This window comes from Dasypus novemcinctus, chromosome 7, assembly GCF_030445035.2.
Source record: "Dasypus novemcinctus isolate mDasNov1 chromosome 7, mDasNov1.1.hap2, whole genome shotgun sequence".
Classification (NCBI taxonomy): domain Eukaryota; kingdom Metazoa; phylum Chordata; class Mammalia; order Cingulata; family Dasypodidae; genus Dasypus; species Dasypus novemcinctus.
The window spans coordinates 122103639-122124492 of record NC_080679.1 but is presented as its reverse complement, the minus strand read 5'-3'; the positions used below and the strand labels follow the sequence as shown (position 1 = coordinate 122124492).

At 41.5% G+C, this 20854-nt stretch overlaps 1 non-coding gene across 1 annotated transcript; it reads right to left on the bottom strand.

Moving 5' to 3' along the window:
* Positions 1–377: 377 nt before the first annotated feature.
* LOC131279337 (U6 spliceosomal RNA) lies at positions 378–480 on the bottom strand. The gene has a single exon (XR_009186705.1). It is a non-coding gene; the product is annotated as a U6 spliceosomal RNA (small nuclear RNA).
* Between the last annotated feature and the right edge of the window lie 20374 nt (positions 481–20854).

Below are 20854 nucleotides of genomic sequence, written 5' to 3'. Positions count from 1 at the left end.
CCATGTTCCTTTTTTTTAGCTTTCCTTCTAGTTAGTGATATACACAACCTTAGATATTCCCTTTCAACTGTTATCATACCCGTATATTAGCTCTGATAATTACAAACTCTAAAATGTGCTTTCATCATTTCTATCCATTTCCAAATATTTACAAGCTTTTTACCAATTCTACACAGATAAAGCCTCACCCTTCCATTCTCTATCTTCATTCTTTCATCTGGTAACCTGCATTCTAGTTATTAACACCATCATTATATTTAGCTCGTAAGAGTGAAATCATACCGTCTTGTCCGGTTGTGCCTGGCTTGCTTCACTCAACATGATGTCTTCAAGGTTCATCCGTGTTGCCATATGCTTCATGACTTCACTTGTCTTAAACATATGTGGAATGCTTCATGAATTTGTGTATCCCCCTTTCATAGGGGCCATGCTAATCTTCTATTGTTCCAGTTTTAGTATATGTGCTGTCAAAGGTAGAACAGGAAGAACACTTTCTTGCCTCTTCCCAGCTTCTGGTGGTTGCTAACAGTTCTTTCTGTTCCTTGGCTTATAGCTGCATCATTCCAGTTTCTAACACTGATGCCACATGGCTCTATTCCCTCTGTGAATCTCCTCTGTGTCTCTGTATAGGATCTCTCTCGTTTATCTTAGAAAGACACCAGTTATTGGATTTAAGGTCCACCTTAATCCACTATGATCTCAGAACATACTGGTTTTGAGTGGACCTGAATTTTGGGGGAATTCCCCCCTACAGCATGTTTCAAGTTCACACCTTTTTCCTGAAATTTTCCCTAAGAACTTTGGCATAAACTCCCTCTGAGCTTTGTTTTATTGCCCTGCCATCATATGACATTCAATTTCGAATGTCTTGTATCATACTCACCTGCATGTATATCTTACCTTGCCAGCTGAAATATGTATTTGGCCCCTGGCACAGAGAGGGTAGTTAACAAATACTTTTAAAATAATGAAGATGTGGCCTTAAGCAATGGGATTACCCCAATTAATAGTTTCTACTTATTGAGCAGATGTTTTATCAGGACCCATTATTTATATCAAATTTTCACAATAAGTGTGGTATTATTTTATCTTCTCTATAAGGTGGGAAACTAATGCTCAGGGATCAACTGATTTCCTAAAATGACTCATGAAGTAAGTGGTGAGAGGCTGAATGGATTTAAGGCCAAGTCATTGTGATCTTGGATCTGTTACACACTTCTTAGACTAATGGAGGAGAGAATACCCAAGAGACTCAGGAAGACTTCCTCTGTGACCCACCACTGCTCCCTCCACAGTATCATGTATTGGTGCCCACTGCCGTGATGGGGGTGGTGCAGTGGTTAGAGTCATTGGCGGGGGGGGGGCCCATTGGACGTGAGTGTGGATTTGATGAAGATGATTGGCTTGCACAGGAGGAAAAGGGATGGGCAAGGCTGAAGGAAGCCATTCTTGGAAACTGGTTGGGCTTGGGGGAGTTTCTCCCTCGTGGCAAAATCCAGGAAGGAAAAGGTCAACATTCTTTGGTTCTTTAACACCCCTTATACCCCTGCAAGTTGTGAACTTCCTAGAGTTAAGGATGGTAAGGGACACACAGGAAGGAAAGGCTCTGAGCAGCTTGAAGGAAGGTGACAGGGTCAGGGCAGGTCTCAGAGTTGAAGGGGGCAGCTGACAGAGTGGACCGAGCAGGGCTTCCGCTTTTCCCTGCCACTGCTTTGCTGTAGGGGAACTTGGCCTTGGCTGGGCTCAGCGTGCACTCCTGCCTTAAACGTCATGTTTAGACCAGTGTGTTTCAGAGTGTGGTTCCATAACCAGGAGCAATGGAATCACTTGGGAACTTGCTGGAAATGCAACTTCTTGGAATTCCCCCTCCCTGACTTGTTGAATCAGAAACTCTGGGGGTGGGCCCAGGTCTGTATCATAACAAGCCCTCAGGTGATTCTGATGCTCAACTTTGAGAACCTCAGATTTATGCATTTCTCCCCTCTGCTGGAATTCCTCTTCTTCCCTGTGCTCTAATCTGTCTTTATCTTTTGCACATATCAAAATGTTCTGTATTCTTTAAGACCCGAATTAAATTCTCCCACCTTCATGGAGCTTTCTCTGACCACCCTATTCCACAAGGATCGTTTCCATTTATTCCTTGCATTCCTAGATATTTTTTTCTTTATTTGTGGGCATGTCCTCTGCCTCTGGACTATACTGAAAGCTCGTTCTTGGTTGTCACGCTTATTTGTAGTCCTTACAGTGCCTTGTACATAAGAAGTGCACAATAAATGCCTAGTGGTGACTGATGAAACATTGAGGCTAAATATTTTATTTCTGGCTATCCATCATTCTACGTGCCTGTGTGTAACATAAAAATGGAAGAATTCTTCTGGTAACATAGGGGAAATTTGTTTTTATTTTGTTATATTGCTTCTTGTTCCAGATAGGATTTAAGGAGGCTTAAAATGCTGCAAAATGTCATGTATTAGAAATAAGCAAGATAAAAAAAAGGCAAAGCAAAGTTAGAGGCATAAAATGGATTCAGGAATGAGTCCAATACAAAAATGCTACTACACAGTACAATACACTCACTACAGATCAACAAAAAACTAACCTCTTAGCTTTCTTATCAGGCATCAGAAAATAATGGCTTTTTAACTCCAAACAGAAGTCAGAATAGATTCACCTTTCAGTAAGTCACGTAAAATCCATGTTATTTCCTAGTTCCTTTCCCTGTCTTTGGATCGGCCAAACAACTGCAGAATGCCAAGAAGCTGTCCCGGAACTTTTTCAAAGAAGATTCCAGAACATGACATTCCTCATCACTACAGGTGGTAAAGTGGTCGTTATTGTGAATAAGATAACAGAATATTCCACCCTCTCTCCCTAGCTCTGGGAAAACTCTGAGGGCTGGGAAAAGTCCCAAGGGAAGGGACCAGATGGAGGAAGAGGGAAAAGAAAGGAACCTGGTCTCTGATTTGCTGTATATCATCTACTCCGTTAGCAGAAGAATTTATTTAAGTGAATGGGTACTTGGATTTTTCAAGCTATTTTTGGATTAAAGTAACATAAACTCATTTAAGCCACCTGAATCACAAAATGGACATTTATTAGAAGGATAATGGTATGGTTTAAGGAATGTGCAAAGGCCCCAGAATGTACTGGGTCAGGAAATGGAGAGCAGGAGGGAGCACTTTTACTTGGACTGTGTGGTCTCTGCTTCTCTTGCCCCACGACTTTCTTCTTTCTTAGCAGACTGGCTTTCTCAGCTTCTCAGTTCACAAGGTGGGTGGAAAGCGGCCACTTTAGAGACCCTGGCACAAGTTCTAATTGCCTCTAGCACTGTAGATCACAGTTAGTCCCAGCTTCAGCAGGCTGTGGAAGAGATTCTCGGTCAAGTGTTTACTCGTGGTCCAGACCATTGTGGCTGGGGCTTTAAATTGAACTGAGGTGGTTGCCACGTGGGAGTCCTACATTTTGGGGGCAGAGGTGGGCAAGGAGGAATGACTGTGGGAAGCACAGATACTCCAGGAACAGGTGGTCATAGAAACCCTCTGCACTGTCATCTGTAAAAAGCACGGAGACCCTGACTATGGAAAGCTTCTGGGTCTTGAAATGAAATTGCGACAGTGCCTCTTATTTGTTCTCACAAAGAAAGACTACAGTTCTCTGTATATTTTAGATTCAGGGAAATGAAAATCCAGAAAACCAAGTGGCTATCCATCAGCAAACTCTGATTACCCAGCAGGGACGAACCAGGAGTCAAGAAACCATTTTAGATTTGTCTCTGTCACTCACTGCTTTTTGTCACTGGTCCAATCCTTCAAAAGCCTGAGATAGTGGCCCATAGTTCAGAAAACCTGGTGTGAAATACAGTATGAGCAAAGGGGCAAGGGCAGGACAATCTCCTGTGTTAGGTCCTATACTACATACACTTTGCTCTCTTCTCTAAGATTACTTTGGGAGATGACTTAAGAGATAGTGGAGTCAAATGGGAACCCATTCTAGGAGAAGGTGTATTAGTCAGGGTTCTCTAGGGAAACAGAATCAACAGGAGATATCTGTCAATAGTATGAGATTTTATAAGAGTATCTCTTGTGACCATGGGGATGCACAAGTCCAGGTTTCACAGGCAAGCTGCAAACAGGGGCTCCAATGAAAGTCCAGTGAAGGTCCTTGATGAGTTCTGGGAGATGCTGGCTGTCCAAAATGAGCTGGGAAATTCTCACTCCATGCTGGAATCACTTTCCCTTTTAAGGCATTCAACTGATTGGATAAAGCATCACTCATTGCTGATGGCAATCTCCCTGGTTGATCGTAGATGCAATCAGGCATCTAGGTAATAAACTCACTGATGACTAAAGTCGTAAATGTCCTTGTATTACAATTAGCCCAGTACTTGCTTGACCAAACAACTGGGCACAATTACCTGGCCGAGTTGACACATGAGCCTAACCATCACAGAAGGCCATGTGTTTGTGCATGTGTGTGTGTGGGGGGGCAGGATGTGCTTCTGCCCTAGGTTCAAGAAGCTTAAAGGATATTTCCTGGGCTCAAGGGGACAATGGACCTTAATGCACGTGGTGCCCTACTGCAAACCATGAATTTTAGACATATTACATTTGATTTCCCAGATAACTATGTGATGTAGCTTCTACTATCTCCATTTAATAGAACAAGAAGCTGAAAAACAAGAGTTTCTCTGGTCATACAGTTAGAAGGCGGTGGAGCTAAGATTCAAATTTAGTTTATGGTTTTTGATTAGAGATTTTTTCCAAGCTTAGGAAAGAGATCTAAACAACAAGAAAATGTCAACAGGAGGGTCCACACTTTTTGCTATCACATTATTTATCCTTTTTCAAAAAGATTTATTTATTTATTCTCCCCATGCCTCATTGTCTGCTATCTGTGTCCATTTGCTGTAGGTTCTTCTGTGTCTGCCTGTCTTCTCTTTAGGCAGCACAGAGAACTTTCTGGAGTAGGAGAGATGCTCAAGCTCTTGCGCCACCTCAGCTCCCTCATCTGCTGCATCTCTTATTATCTCTCCTCTGTGCCTCTTTATGTTGTGTCATTTTGCTTTGCCAGCTCTCTGCTTGGGCCAGCTTGCTGTGTGGGGACCATTCCTGCTTGGGCACTCTGCTCGGGCCAGCTTGCCACACAGTCCCCAACACTTCACTTGGCCGGCTCTCTGCTTGGGCTGGCTTGCCATGTTGGCCAGCTTGCCTTCACCAGGAGGCCCCAGGAATTGAACCCTGGACCTCCCATTTGGTAGACAGGAGCCCAATCGCTTGAGCCACATCCACTTCCCACATTATTTATCTTTGACCTGGTCTGATGTTGGCTGTCTTTGGCGCTTAGTAATAATGGGGTTATTGTGAAATCAGGCTGAGAACTTAGTCCAACTAATAATAATAGACTTAGTAATAGTTATAGCAGCAGCAGCAATGGTACTAGTAGTAACAGCAGCAGCAGTGGTAGTAACAGAAGTAGTAGTAGCAGTGTTAACAGTAGTATTGGTAGCAGTAGTAGTAGAAGTAGGAGCAGCAGTAGTAGTGTAGCAGTAATAGTAGCAGAAGTTATTCTAGCAGCAATGGTGGTAGCAGTATTAACAGTAGTAATAATAGTAGCAGCAGCAGAGTAGCAGTAGTAGTATAGTAGTACTGTGGTAGTAAGAGCAGCAATAGTAGTCATAGTAGTAGTAGCAGCAGTAGCAGTAGTATTAACAGTAATAGCAACAGCAGCAACAGTTGTAGCACAATAACAGCAGCAGTGATAGTAGTAGTAGTAACAGTAGTAGTAGCAACAGCAGCAACAGCAGCAACAACAGTGGCAGTACTAGTAGTAGCAATAATAATAGCAGTGGCAGTAACAGCAGCAGCAGGAACAGCAGTAGTAGTGTCTACAGTAGTCGTAGCAGTAACAGTAGTAACAGCAACATCAGCAATAGTAGTGGCAGTAATACTAGCAGCAGCAGCAGCGGTGGTAGTAGTAGTGGTAGTATCTACCTTTGTTGCTCACTGTTTATAAATCAGACAGTACATTAGAAGATTTTCACTATTACTGATTGTAACTCCACAAGGGAGATATTACTTATCCCTTTTTACAACTGAAACTTTAGTTCAGGAAAGCTAAGTCAGTCGCCAAGACCCAGTGTTCACAAGTGTCAGAGTGAGGCTGCGTCAGCCTCCAGGTCCATTTGGCTCAGGTCTACCTCTGTAGACCACAGCTTTCGTTGCTCCCTGGATGCTGACTCTAAGCTCAGTATTTCCATCGGCCTCTCCCCGTGTCTCAGTGAGGCTCTTCCTTGGCTGGCATTTTTGTTCCTTAATTCAGAAAGTGAAAGAGACATCAGCTTTACTTGCGTAGGCCCCTTTCCAGGCAGAGTTTTTCCAGGCAAAATTTAATAAGTGTCTCTTGGAGTTAGTCATGGAAGTAATTAACAGTGGGGCACAGAGGGCACCTGAACCTTCACGTCAGGCATCAGGAAAGTCGACTGTTCTTCATTAACACATGATTAAGTAGTTTATCATGTGAGGGCAGTGCTCGTGGAGCAAATGCACTTACATGTATTTATTTGAGGGCCGATTTTGTTCTATTTTTCTCACAAGGCTTGGAGCTGGTGGGTAAGGGGCTGCCCTTGGGGCAGACACAGGAGGGAGGACTCTGGTAGTAATTGGGGAATGAGGCAGATTGGAAGGAAGTTGCCATTTATTAGAGGACAATGACGTGGTGAGGTTGGTTTCATTCCCACTTTTTTCTTTTTCCAGATGAGAGGTAAAGATTGGAAAGATTTGTCTAAGTTTGCATAAGTAGCAAGAGAGGGAGGAAGGTTTTCCTTTAGTCTGACCCCCCAGTTTCAGTTTTTATATTTTAACCAATTATCAGGACACTGAGGCAAAGATCAAGACCTGGGAGTAACAAATAGGCTGTGGAAATGGAAGTGAGACTAAAAGAGGAGTGGTCGAGAGCCTGGCCAAAGAAAAAAGGTCTGCATAGCCAATCGTATTTTCTAAAGATGTCACACCTCTATGTATCCCATTCCACTAACTCTTCGTATGTCTTGCTGGTGCTCTATCATTATTGAAGCAAGACCTATGTTCCTTTCCCTTGAATTTGGGTGGACAATGGTAGCTGCTTCCATCCAGAGAATGTGGCAGAAGTGATGATACGTGACTTCCAAACCCAGGTCATAAAAAGTTACATGGCTTCCACTTGGCTAACTCACTCTTGGAACATGTGTTTTAGGGGCCCTGAGCCAACACAGAAGAGGTCTGACTGCCCTAAAGCCAGCATGCTGGAGAGAGTGAGTGGGGAAATCATGCAGGGATAAGGAGAGATGCCCTGCTGTTTCAGTCCCTAACCATTTGAGTCTTCCCAGCCCACACCCAGATGTGAGTGAGCTTTCAGAAGATGATTCCAGCTCCTGCCTTCAAGCTACTCCAGCTGCCAGATAGTGGAATAAAGATAAGCCATCCCTGCAGAGTGGGTCCTTCCCAGTTTGCAGATTTTTTTTGAGGAAAAAAATAAAAAGTAGTCTCTGTTTAAGTCACTAAGTCACCAGATTCTGGGGTAGTTTATTACACGGCCATAGTAACTGCTGGTAAGGCAGATATTTCAGAATTTAAGCCTATGAGATTTATACATTCATCTGGGGGTTCCTTTTATGCAAGCTCAGGCACAAAGTCTTAAGTAAGCCAAGAAGGTGGCACTACTTTTGATACTCTTCTGGAAAGGGTTAATAAAGGGCTGTCTTCATAAAAGCCCTAGAAATCTAGTAGTGTGTGGTTTCAGTCTTTCACAAATCAAATGTCATTGCCAGCACAAGGCAATACCAACACCTTGACAATACCTTGCCAGTATAAGGACAAACTCAGAGGAGGTGAGATGGCTCTGGGCTGGAACACTTAGGGAAGACTGCCAGAACAGTTGAGATTTGAGCTAAATTTTTGAGGATTTTGTTTAGCACAGGATAAGCAGGGCATCCCAGTCAAAGGTCTAATCTGGGTAAAGGCGTATGGTGGGCAACCTATGGTAAGCTTGTGCTCTGGTAGAAAGTCCAACACTGCCTGCATGAAGGATCTAGATATGGGGAAAGACCAAGGGCAGGTTTGGATGATTACTTACTTTTGCCCTTAATCCTTCTAGGAGGATTCCAGAGAATATTTTTGACATAGAAAGAGTTGGATCCACAGGAGAAGAATGGACAAAGTCTTCTCCAGGGGCACGGGATACAGAACCTGAGACCTCCCATGTGGTTGGAGGGGCTCAATCGCTTGAAGCACATCTACTTCCCTAATTTACTCTCAAAAAGTTTTCCCTCACCTTTAGTCCAGCCCCAACCACTGAACATAAATATTTTCATTATCTAAATACTTCAAATGTCAATGCTCATTGACAATGGTTTTCTTTTTCTCAGTTGCACTTGACAACACCAACCACATTCTCTGAAGCAACATCATTCAAATTTGTCTTCCTACCTTCTTGCCTTGTGCTTTGCTTTTGACTCTTGTCTTCTGCTAGTCTCTGTCTCATGTGCTGCTTCTTTCTTTCCTTACTGAATGAAAGAGTTTTCCAAGGTTGTTAAAAGATCTCTGCCCTTGTTACACCTTTTCTCTCTCTAAAACCATTCATGCTTGCAGCATCATCACGTCTAAGAGAAAACGAACTCAATTTTAAGCATGGCAATAGAACCACCATGTCCTCCCATGTGCTGAGTACTTAGTGTGTGCTGGATACCATGCTCAGTACTTTATACTCATTTAATAAATCCCTGTGAGGTTGTTGTTATCATTATCTCTTAACAAGTGAGCAAATCCATGCTCACAGAAGTTAAAGAATTTGTGGCTAATCAGGACCCAGTTTTGTCTGAATTTGAAGGTAGTGCTTTTCACCCTCATGTAAAATTAACTCTCTGCTTTTCTCATGTAGAATTAACTCTCCACTTTTCTGAGCACCCATGTATCAACAGCCACTGCACATGACCACATGAATGTCATTCTCTCATTTCTGTCTTATTATTTTCAAAATCTAACATCCTCTGCTCATAAAATCAGAATTGCCCCTGGACTTCTTAAACATCTTGTCAATCATTCCTGTCTCCCCAACCCCCTTTTAAAAATGGTTTTACATACCAGAATGACAAGGACAGACAGGTCAGCTGAGGAAGAATGATCACTAGAGGGGGTAGGCAACACCCCTTCCCCTCAGGAATGGTGTCCATGACAACAGTCATGTATCAGGCACAGGCTCTCTGGAACGAGAAGGCAGTGTCCTCCTGTGCAACTTCCAGGACATACATACAGAGAATAGAAGACTGGAGTGTATACCCTGAACTTGATTTTTAGGGCTCTCTGGTGGGCCCCTTCAGCCACCCCAACCATCCTCCTCTCCCCATTCATACACCAGACCAGAGAAGAGCAGTCCATTGGTTCTGGATCACTGACTATGGGATGAGGGAATGGAGTGCAACCTTAGAAATAATTTTAAGCAAATCCCTTTCCTTTAAAGCATCAGGAAACTGCAACTCAGAAAGATGAGGTGTCACCTCCTCCATGAGGTTACCCTGATCACTTTACTAAAATTTGCAAAAGATTTTCCTCCCTTCCACACACTCCAGACATCCCTCACACTGAATTGCTTTTCCTTTTTCCTTGGCTAGAATGACTTTATATCCCCACTGGCCAGGACAGTCCAGTTTATGCCTGTTGTTTCAATATATTATAATTATATAGTGCTTCCTTTCACTTCTTTCTCTCTTCAGAATATTCCAGGTTGGGTGATAAATTATTTTGTCAACCTATTGACAGCTCTTATTACCTTATGACATAAATAATTTACTTATTTATTATGTCTATTGTTTATTGTCTCACCACCCCACTCCCTAGAATGTAAGGTCCATTAAAGGCAAAGTCTTTGCCTCATAATTGAATGGTGAAACCACATAGTTTATGAAACTGATTAGCTAAACTTCTAATCTCCCCTCTTCCTTCCCTTCAACTTACTCAAACACCTGGGACAGGGGACATGGTGGGATGGGAGGGTGTGACAGTTTGAAATTCTTTTATGAATTCCCAAAGGAAAAAGATTATGTTCTTGAACTAATCCATTTCCGTGGGTATGAGACCCTTTTGATTGGGCTACATCAGGAGTGAGGCATGACTCAGGTTGAGTCTCTGTCCTCTTGATAGGTCTGATATAAACGGAGACACAGAGGAAAAAGAAACCACCATATTGATTCTGCAATATGAGAGAAAGGACTCCATGGTCGCCCAAAACTGAGCTCAAGGAGAGAAGCCCTCAGAGGCTCAAAGAGCTGAAGCCCAGGAGAGATGAGCCATATGCCTGATAGTCACAGCTGAACTCAGGAAAAAAAGCAGAGCAGCCGAGCATGAGAGAGGAGGCCCAGTACGAGACAAGCCCTATGCTGTTTGCCTACAGCTGAGCTCCAGGAGACTGTAGACTCTGCAGGGGAAGGCAGAGACCCCAGCAGAGATTGACGGCCATCTTGTTTCACCACATGGCAGGATCCTGGAAAAGCATCTCTTCTGATGTCTTGATTTGGACATTTGATAGCCTTGGACCTTTAAGTTTTACCCTAATAAAGTTCCCATTAAAAAGCCACCCACTTCTAGTACGTTGCATCGGTAGCCCTTTGGCAAAATAAAACAGAGGGGAAATGGAGTAGGTGGGGATTATTCAAGCAAAAACCTGCCCCTGAAGAACTCCAGTGAGGGACGGGGGTATGTGGCTTCCCAGCATTGTAAAGTCCCTTTCTTTTTTCTGTGAAAGATGCAGAGGAAGGCAGGGGATGAAGGGACAGAATAAGAAAACTTTGAAGATAATTGTGTTTTTCTCTTGCTCATTCTGCTCCTTCATGTCCTGGCTTCCCACATGTTCCCTTGCTCTCCCTTGACCTTATCCTTGTTCCCTGGCTTCATAATTACACTTAATTTTACTAGTTTGCTGTGATGTAGAGTCTTCAGTTAATTGTAAAGAAAAATCTCTTTAAAATTATCTTAAGCATAATGAAGAGTATAATTTACTAAAGTGGGAATTTCAAATTTTTTAATGGAAAAATAAGCAGAAGTAACTCCCCATCCTCCCTGTCTCCCAAAGGCTGGGGTCTGTTCCAGACAGGAGAAGTGGTTATTTTTGCCAGGAACGTATTTTCTGCCTTTGTTCTATCCTGGCACGTTGAATGCTAAAGCGCTGGTGGATTACCAGTGATGTCAGGCTCATTGCCCTCTGACTGCAAGATCCTACTTCTTCATTTAGAGTCAAATCATGTAAAGCATCAGAAAGGATTATATTGTCAGAGGTAGCTGAAGGGAGTAAACAAATGTCTTATTAAACAGCCTCTGTGACTCCTCCAAGTGCAGCCTGATTTCCCTGCCAGGGGGATGAAAATGAAATCTCCAGACCCTGGAGACTGAGGTTTCTCTGTTAACTGTAATTCTCTTGTCCAGCATGGCCGTGGGGTCAGAATTACTGACATATGTTTGGTGCATGGGGTAGCCCCGGCCTTTGCACGCTTTCAGAAATCTACAGTGGGGTAATGGAAATGAGACTGTTGCAAACAAGGCAGCCCAAAGTCCTGAAGAGATTTGCCAAGTACAGTTTCCAGCTGGAGGAACTAACTGGATCTGGAAATCACAACAGTGGCAGGAATGGCATCTGCAAGGAATGGAGCAGGTGGTGGGTAGAGGGGGAATTTCTTTCTCAAGCTTGGTGTATTACTAATGGTCACCCAGACACCATGTGTATTCTAATGTCTGTGTCTCTTCTAGAATATCCTTTTCTGTCCTTCTGTCCTTTTAGCTCTTCTGATCTTTCCTTCATGTCTCAGAGCAGAGAGGCCTTTCCTTTATTGCTCTTTTTCTTATATAACTTATTTATTATGATCACAAGTGGTGTTGGAGTTTCGACCTGAAAGGGAATGTGGAATCCACTTTGGGCCAGACTTTTTCTTTTACAGAGATAAGAACCAAGAGCCAGATATATAATACAGCTTTCCAAAAATGATACAGCTGGGCAGTGAAGTATGGAGTACTACATAAGTTTTCTGTCTCCCAGGCAAGTTCTTCCAGGACAGTGCTGAAAGTGCTGAAGTTTTTGAATGCTATAGGCTCATTGTAGAGGATGGATACCCTGTGTGCCTAGTTCTGTATGATTATCTGTCTTAATGAAGCTAAATTATTTCACTCTTTATGTGCCTTTGTGTCTGTGAGTTTCTTTCTTCCATTAGTCACTGTCTTCCTTGTGACAATGACCAATAATTTACATCCTTATGCATATCTTTTTTTCTCTTTATTTATTTTTTTAATGTTACATTAAAAAAATATGAGGTCCCCATAACCTCCCACACCCCCTACCCCACTCCTCTCCCTACAACAACATTCTCCTCCATCATCATGAGACATTCATTGCACTTGGTGAATACATCTCTGAGCACAGCTGTACCTCATGGTCAGTGGTCCACACCATAGCCCACACTCTCCCACAGTCCATCCAGTGGGCCATGGGAGGACATACAATGTCCGGTAACTGTCCCTGCAGCACCACTCGGGACAACTCCAAGTCCTGAAAATGCCCTCACATCACATCTCTTCCTCCCTCTCCCTAACCCCAGTAGTCACCATGGCCACTTTCTCCTTATCAATGCCACATTTTCTTCGATTACTAATCACAATAGTTCATGAATAGAATATCAGTAAGTCCACTCTAATCCATACTCTATTCCTCCATCCTTAGAATGGTTGTGTCCACTCCACATCTATATCAAGAGAGGGCTTAGATTCCACATGGATGCTGGATGCAATCCTCCTGCTTTCAGTTGTAGGCACTCTTGGCTCCCTGGTGTGGTGGTTGACCTTCTTCACCTCCATGTTAGCTGAGTGGGGTAAGTCCAATAAACCAGAGTGTAGGAGTTACAAGTCTGTTGAGGCCCAGGGCCTGGCTATCACATGGTCAGTCCAGAGATTCAGGTCCCCTGGGTATATATTAAACTCCAGCGCCAACTACAGATCCAGTAAAAGTAACAGGAGAGTCTTGTGAACAAAGGTCACTTCTGAGTCCAGCTCCATCACACAGAAACACAAACTCCAAAGTAGGGCCAACTAACATTGCACTGAACTCCATCTGCCATGACCACCTTATGCATAACTGAACACCTATAATATGTGAGGAGTTTGCTAGATGGTGAAGATACTATGATGAAGCCAAACAAAGTTCCTGCCCTCTTAGAGTTCAATGGATATCAAACAGAGATGTGATAAAGGCTGGGAGAGAGGGGTATGGAGAGCTGGGAGTGGACGCCTGAAGGGGATTTGACCAATATGGAGTCAGGAAAGGCTTTCCTCAGGAAGTGATGCTTGAGTTGAATCTGAAGGGTGAAGAGATGAGGAGGAGGGGAAGAGCATTCTAGTCGGGGGGAGAAATGCAGAGCCTCCCAGGGGGGCTACAGCAAGGAGAGCAAGGGAGGGCATGTCTGCAGAGGTAGAAGGCCAGGCCATGTCAGCCTTGTAGGACATTTTGAAGCTTGTAGCCTTTTGAAGAATGAGTTATTTTAACCCAAGAAAAACATGTCTGGGGACATGATCAGATTTCAATTTTGAGAAGATTTCTCAGCTTTCTGCATTGAGGAATGATCAGAGCATGGTGAGAATGAACGCAGGGCATGTTGGCATAGTCAACCTGAGTTAGTTCTCTGCTAAGGGCTCTCCAATTCTTCTCCTGTAGAGGGTGGTCCTGACACTTTACTATGTCCCATGTCCAGGAGACCCTGTGCAATGACCCTGTGCAATGTGACTAACTCTGACCTGATCTCTACCACTCTTCTCACGCCTATTTCCTTCTTCTTCTGAGAACATGTTAAGAATGTCCCAGTCTCAGGGATTTTGTTCTTGCTAATTCCTCTGTCAAGAATATTTTTTTCCCAAATATCTGAGAGGCTGGCATTCACTTCCTTTAGGTCTCTGCTTACATGTTTTATATAAAATAGCACTCTCTACCTTCTTTATCCTACTTTATTATTTTTGATACTATATACATTGCATACTTATTATCGTATTTATAGATAAATTTATTTATTCATTTTTTAATATATTTTCTATTAGCCTTTCCCCAACACCCAATGTACAATTGCAATACTGGAGTTCGGAGAGCTTGTTTATTTTGTTCATGGATATATCACAGGGCCTAGAACAGGGATGGTGGACACTTAGTAAGGGATCATTATATATTACTTGAATAATCAAATGATATTCTATGGTAGGTCAAGTGATTAGATTTCTGTAAAGTGTCTTCTGGATTCAACTGCATGTATGTCTTTGAAGAGGTTAGAGCTATTTCTGTTGAAGTCAGTCAGGTTCGAGTGCCGGATGAAGAAGCAGGAAAAGTTAGAACAGAATATTCTTTCAAGGGGCTTGACTTTGAAGGAGAAACAGACTGTGGTAATAGAGTAGAACATGGAGCCAAGGTAATCTTATTTTTTAAGATGGGTGAGACTCGAGCATGTTTAAATGTCTTGGAGAAGATCCAGCTTGTAGTGAAATGTTGATTATATGTGAAGAAGAGAGACAAGTAACCAATAGTTTGATGTTCCAGATAATAAGGGTGGGCTCATTATCCAAAAAGAGGAGCAAGGTTGGACTTAGATAAGAGATTGGATGCAGATAGTTAGGACTGGAAGCTTTTGTCTCTTTCTTCCTGATGGGGCAGGTGATAGTTTTGTCTTCTGAGAATGAGAAGATAGGTGGGGGTGAAGTGTTGTGTTAGGAGGTTTGAGGAAATTGGAGAGGGTTCCTGATAGCCACAATGGAGAGTGGGAGCCTGAGTTCGTCCGGAGTGCAGGGTAGCTGGATTGCCAAGCAGTGTAAGGGTTTAATTTTTTTTTTTTAAGGTGGTACTGGGGATTGAACCCAGGACCTTATACATGGGAAGTAGGTGTTCAAACCACTGAGCTACAACCTAGTCCCATAAGTGTTCTTTTGAACTTGGTCAACATGAATTTATAAAAACTCTAATCTATACCATTATTTCTGGAATCACTCAACTGTCCTGATAATGGCATGCAGAAAATGGAAATACAGTAGTGGAGATGAGGAAACCAAGTAATTGAGACATTTGGGTGATCGTATGTTATCCATAGGAATAGAGAAGTCGTCTAGGATAATGTCAGGAGAGGAACACTGAGCTAGTAGAAGAGCTCGGCTGGACCGCAGTGGATGAAGTAGGCTCAAACGGTACTTTTTATTTGGTTAGGTTGTTTTCACTTTGGTTTCTCCTGAGCTTGCAATGGGCATAAGTAAAATAGAGGGTGTATGTGAGAAGCTGGGGTTCTTGATATCTTTCTAGCTCCTCAAGGAGGCATGGTGGAAGCATGGCAGCCTCAACAACCTGCACAGAGAAGGAAATGTACGGACCAAGAGAGTCAGACATACTGAAAAACTGTCATGGCGCTTGAGGAGAAGAAAATCAGGGAAATGTTTTATGCATTTGTATCACAAGATCAGGGAACACACTCAAGACAGCTCTGAAAACAAAGATATGACTCTATTATAACCACCTAGTTAAAAGAATTTACTTTGGCTAAGATTCATCACAAAGTGCAGCAAATTTTATTCAGTCCATCTCAAGCTCTTCTATTTTTCTTATCTCCAGTGGAGAAAAATCTTAACTTAATGCTTTGCATTATGAAGGGTGTGATATTTAATTTCACAGCAAATGGGTTTTCTATTTTCAGATAATATTCTAGTTTTTTTTTTTGAGTTTTTCCTACTAAAAACACTTTAAAACCATGTTGCAAAATTTTTTTTCAATAATAAACTTGAAATATGCTTCTTAAATATTGTCCACACATGGGATGGAGTTTAGCTGAGGGATGGACGCTTGCTCCTTTATGCAATAAGTATTGAAATTGCATTCAGCAATTTGCCATTAGTCAAAACAATGGTATTCACAAAAGGAAAATAACTATGCACACTAAAGATTGGTTCATTGGAAGACATTTTATAAGTCTTGCTTGTTAGTGTCTGCACATCTATAGAATAATTACATTAAATATAATAATAAAAATAATTGACATGTGTACTGGCCTTTCGAATTTCCAAGTGCTCTCATGTATTTTATTATCAGAAAGCCTTGTGTGTTAAGTAGAATTATCTTCTTAGTTTTAGGTCAAACCTCAAGTGACTTGTCCTAAGCCACATTGCTAGGTAGTGGTGGGGTGGGGATTCCAACTCACCTTTTAAGATTCAATTTCTTTGTTCTTACACAGGATCTTTTGAGATATGACAGAAATTTAATTGGGTATCAGATCAGCACTCAGGTGAAGTGGAGTCATTTTGAAATTGCCCTGATACGATGATATGGATGGCAACTGCTAAACTAAAATATTCAATTATCTTTTTTCTACTCTGCCAGATAAAAGAACATTTGCTCTGTTATTCCATATAAGAGTTCAGGTCAGCTTTGTGATCACAAAATCACTAACTTGTCAGGCCTTTAGATATTTCTCTTTGCCCAATTGCTGGGGAAAAAAACCCACACGGGATTTGTCTGCTTGTGGACATTATTTATCTGTCACAGGGCAATTACCCAGCATATTAAGCGAATCGATGTTCCTATCAACGTGTGGGGACAGGTCCAGCATGCTTGTCAGTCCTGTGAGGACCTTCGTCCCCTTCGTATTTGGAGGGATAAAGGCATTAGCACTGGGCTGCCTGCAGTGAAACTCCTAATCAGAAGTAATTTAGTCATTTTGAAAGAGGGACTGGGTGAAGGCAAAAACATTCCACACACCTAAACACGTACACACACACACACACACACACACACGAGTACCCACACAGGTACTCAACGCCTTTCCCTGCACATAAACTCCTACACATCACTCTTCACAGCACACATAACCCCACAGATTTGTCTCCCATGCAATGCTCCATCAGCCCCTTGTACACACACACTCCTAGATACAGTCACACAGATATACACACCTCCCCAACATGTTCATCTGTTAAACACATTCACTGACACCCCTGACACTCACTTACTTCCATGTGTTAACATTAAATTATAATCCTTAGGATATGTAACTCTCAGTCATTCTTACACACATATTGCAACCATCCTCCCACACAATGTACTCAACTGCTAATACATAACACCCAGCTGAAATGCTGCTCCCATGCCCCTCCTCCGTACACACATAAACACTGCTTTTAATTCCTGTGTCTATGAAATTGACCTCTTCCTAGAAGCTGCTGAAGCCGATTAATGCATTTCATGTAGCTAATTTTCTATTTAGCAAGCACAAATCTCGCTTGATCCTTGCTAATCTAGAAGATGCTGTTATCAGGGATGAGGCACAGTATAACTAAATGAGTCTCCTCTATTTTTCATTCAAGAGGTTAGTCCATGTTCCTAGGTAAATGAATTAAACGGAGGAGTTTAAAAGAGGCTAGAAGGGAGAAAGGAGCTTGTGTTTGTTTTTTGTGTTGTATACCTGGAAGCAAAATATTTCTCCAGCCAGGCTTTTCTTTAAAATGATCTTTTTGATGCATTCAAAAGAATATGTAGGGAAACGGACTTTGGCCCAGTGGTTAGGGCGTCCGTCTACCATATGGGAGGTCCGCGGTTCAAACCCCGGGCCCCCTTGACCCGTGTGGAGCTGGCCATGAGCAGTGCTGATGCGCGCAAGGAGTGCCGTGCCATGCAAGGGTGTCCCCCGCGTGGGGGAGCCCCACGCGCAAGGAGTGCGCCCGTGAGGAGAGCCGCCCAGCGTGAAAAGAGAGAGCAGCCTGCCCAGGAATGGCGCCGCCCACACTTCCCGTGCCGCTGATGACAACAGAAGCGGACAAAGAAACAAGACGCAGCAAATGGACACCAAGAACAGACAACCAGGGGAGGGGGGGAAATTAAATAAATAAATAAATCTTAAAAAACAAAACAAAACAAAACAAAAAAAAAAAAGAATATGTAACATTTATGTAAGTTTTGAAACACAGCAACAACCCACTATCTAATTTTCCAATACTAATTCTTTATTCTCCACATTTCTTAGCACTTGATATAAGAAACTCATATTTTAAACCTGAACCCTCCTTCCAAACTTAACTGTTATGGCTATCTAGTATTTTCTTTCTGTCCCTTTAAACCCACAAATTAGATGTTATTGTCATTTTTATTATTTAACAAGATAATATTTGATTATCTTTGTACACATGGTAACCATCTTATTTGCTCACCTCTTTTTCTTATCTCTGATTATTTTCTTTCGGTATTTAGGATTTTTTTAGTGAAAGTCTGGATATACAGTTCTAGGTTTAGTGGTTATGTCTCAGCCCTTTGAAGATATTATGCCACTGTTTAAGGGCTTCTAATGTTTTTGTTAAGAAGTTTGTCACTAGGTTTGCATGACCTTTCTTTTATCTCTATTTTGATGTGTTTTTCTTTCTTTCTGTGTTTTCACTATTATGTGCCTAGGTATGGACTTTTTAAAAATTTATCCTTCTTGGTATACATTATGATTTGTATTAATCCCAAGTCATTATCTCATTACATATTGTCTCATACTCATTGTCCCAATTCTCTCCTTTTGGGAATCTGATTAGTTGGCTTCAAGACTATTTCATTCTGGTTTCGATGCATCTTAACCTTTCATTCCTCTTTCGCATTCTGTTATTTATCTTAGTAAAGCTCTTGGTAAGTTCTTTTCTTTACTATTTTATTTTACTATTTTGCTCTTCATTTTGTATAATCTGATATATAAACACACTTTGATTTTTTTCCCAATAACTTTTTTCATTTCTGGGAGCAATTACAAACCTGACTGATCATTTTAAATAATTTTTTTCTCATTTTTGTGAGTCTAATTTTTTTCTTCATATATTACATCCATATTTGTGATGGTTTGAAGCTGTATGTACCCCAGATAAGTATGTTCTTAAAGCTAATCCATTCCTCTGCTTGAAAATTTACTGTAATTAGGGCCTTTGGATTAGGTTGCTTCAGTTAAAGCGTGGCCCAGCATGGGTCTTAATCCTCTTACTGGAGTCCTTTATAAATGGGATGAATATAGCGTGAGAGAGGAAAAAAACCATGGAAGCAACAAACTGAAAGCAAGTTAACCAGGAAGAGAAGGGAGAGAACATTATATGCTGCCATGTACCTTGGCATGTGTCGGAGTAGTCCAGGGATCGCTGGCAGCCCGTCTTTTGGGAGAAAGCATTATCTTGATAATGCCTGTTTTGGACATTTTCTCAGCCTCAAAACTGTAAGCTTGTAAACAAATAAATTCTCATTGTTAAAAGCCAACCCATTTTATGGTATCTGCTTGAGCACTGTTAACAAGCTGGAACAATAATTGTATTATAGTCTATATATGATAACTTCAGTATTCAAAATCCGAAGAGTTCTGAATTTATTATGGTTTGTTATTTCTGTTGAACCTCACTCATGATGGATGGTTTCTTTGTCTGTTTCATGACCTCTGATTGTATTGAATTTGTTTGATTTTAATTCTTGGGAATCATGCAGCCCTAAACCACAGATGCTTTCCTCCAGAGTAGATTTGTGTTAGCTTCTGCTGGGAGAGTCTCACAATTTGGGATTATACTATCATCCTCTCATGGTCTCTGGCTTTATTGTGAGACAAGATTTGGTCTCTAGATTTCAGAGCTAGTTTTTCACATTTGCCTTCAGGGCAACCTCTCCCTTAAATTTTGCTGACTACTTCAGGATCTACATTTAGTTTTTTGTTTTTTTTTTAATTTATTAATTTATTTTTTATGAGAGATGTAGATTTACCAAAAAAAAATCATGCAGAAAATAGAGTTCTCTTAGTCCCTACCTCACATACATAGTTCCTTAATTATTTACTCTTTGCATTAGTATGGTCTTTGTTAAAACTGATGAAACAATATCATATACACTATTAACAATTGTCCATAGTTTTCATTAGGGTTCATTGCTGTTTGTGTTGTACAGTCCAATGAGTTTTTTTTTCTACGTACCAGGGCCTGGGATTGAACCCAGCACCTCATATGTGGGAAACCAGAGCCCAACCACAGAGCCACATCAGTTTCCCTCCAATGAGTTTTTAAAAAATTATTCTAGTATCTATATACAACCTAAAATTTCCCCTTTTAACCACATTCAAATATACAACTCAGTGGTGTTAATTACATTCACAAGGTCATGCTACTATCACCATCATCCATTACCAAAAGTTTCCATCACTGCAATTAGAAACTCCTCATCAATTAAGCATTAACTTCCTATTCCCTTCCCCAAACCCAGCCCTTGGTTTCCTCTTTCAGATATATGGTTCCAAAATATTTCTCCTATTCTGACTCTGAATGTTCTTATTTTAATGATTTCATATCAGTGTGATCATACAGTATTTGTCTTTTTTGTCTGACTTATTTAACTCAGCATGATGTCTTCAAGGTTCACCCTTGTATCAGAACTTCATTCCTTTCCTGGGCTGAAAACCATTCCATTGTCTGTATACACCACATTGTTTATCCATTCATCTGTTGATGGACACTAGGGTTGCTCCATCAATACTGCTATGAACACTGATGTGCTTGTTTTCTATTATTTTGAGTATATACTTAGAAGTAGGATTGCTGGATCATATGGTAATTCTATACTTTTCTGAGGAACCACCAAACTGTCTTCCACAGATGCTGCAGCATTTTACATTCTCACCAATAGTTAACAATTGTTTCTATTTCCCTACATCCTGTCCAATACTTGCTATTTTCCATTTATTGAATAGTCACTATTCTGGTAGGTGTGAAATGGTAACTCATTGTGGTGTTGATTTGCGTTTCCCTAATGGCTAATGATGTTGAGCATTTTTCAT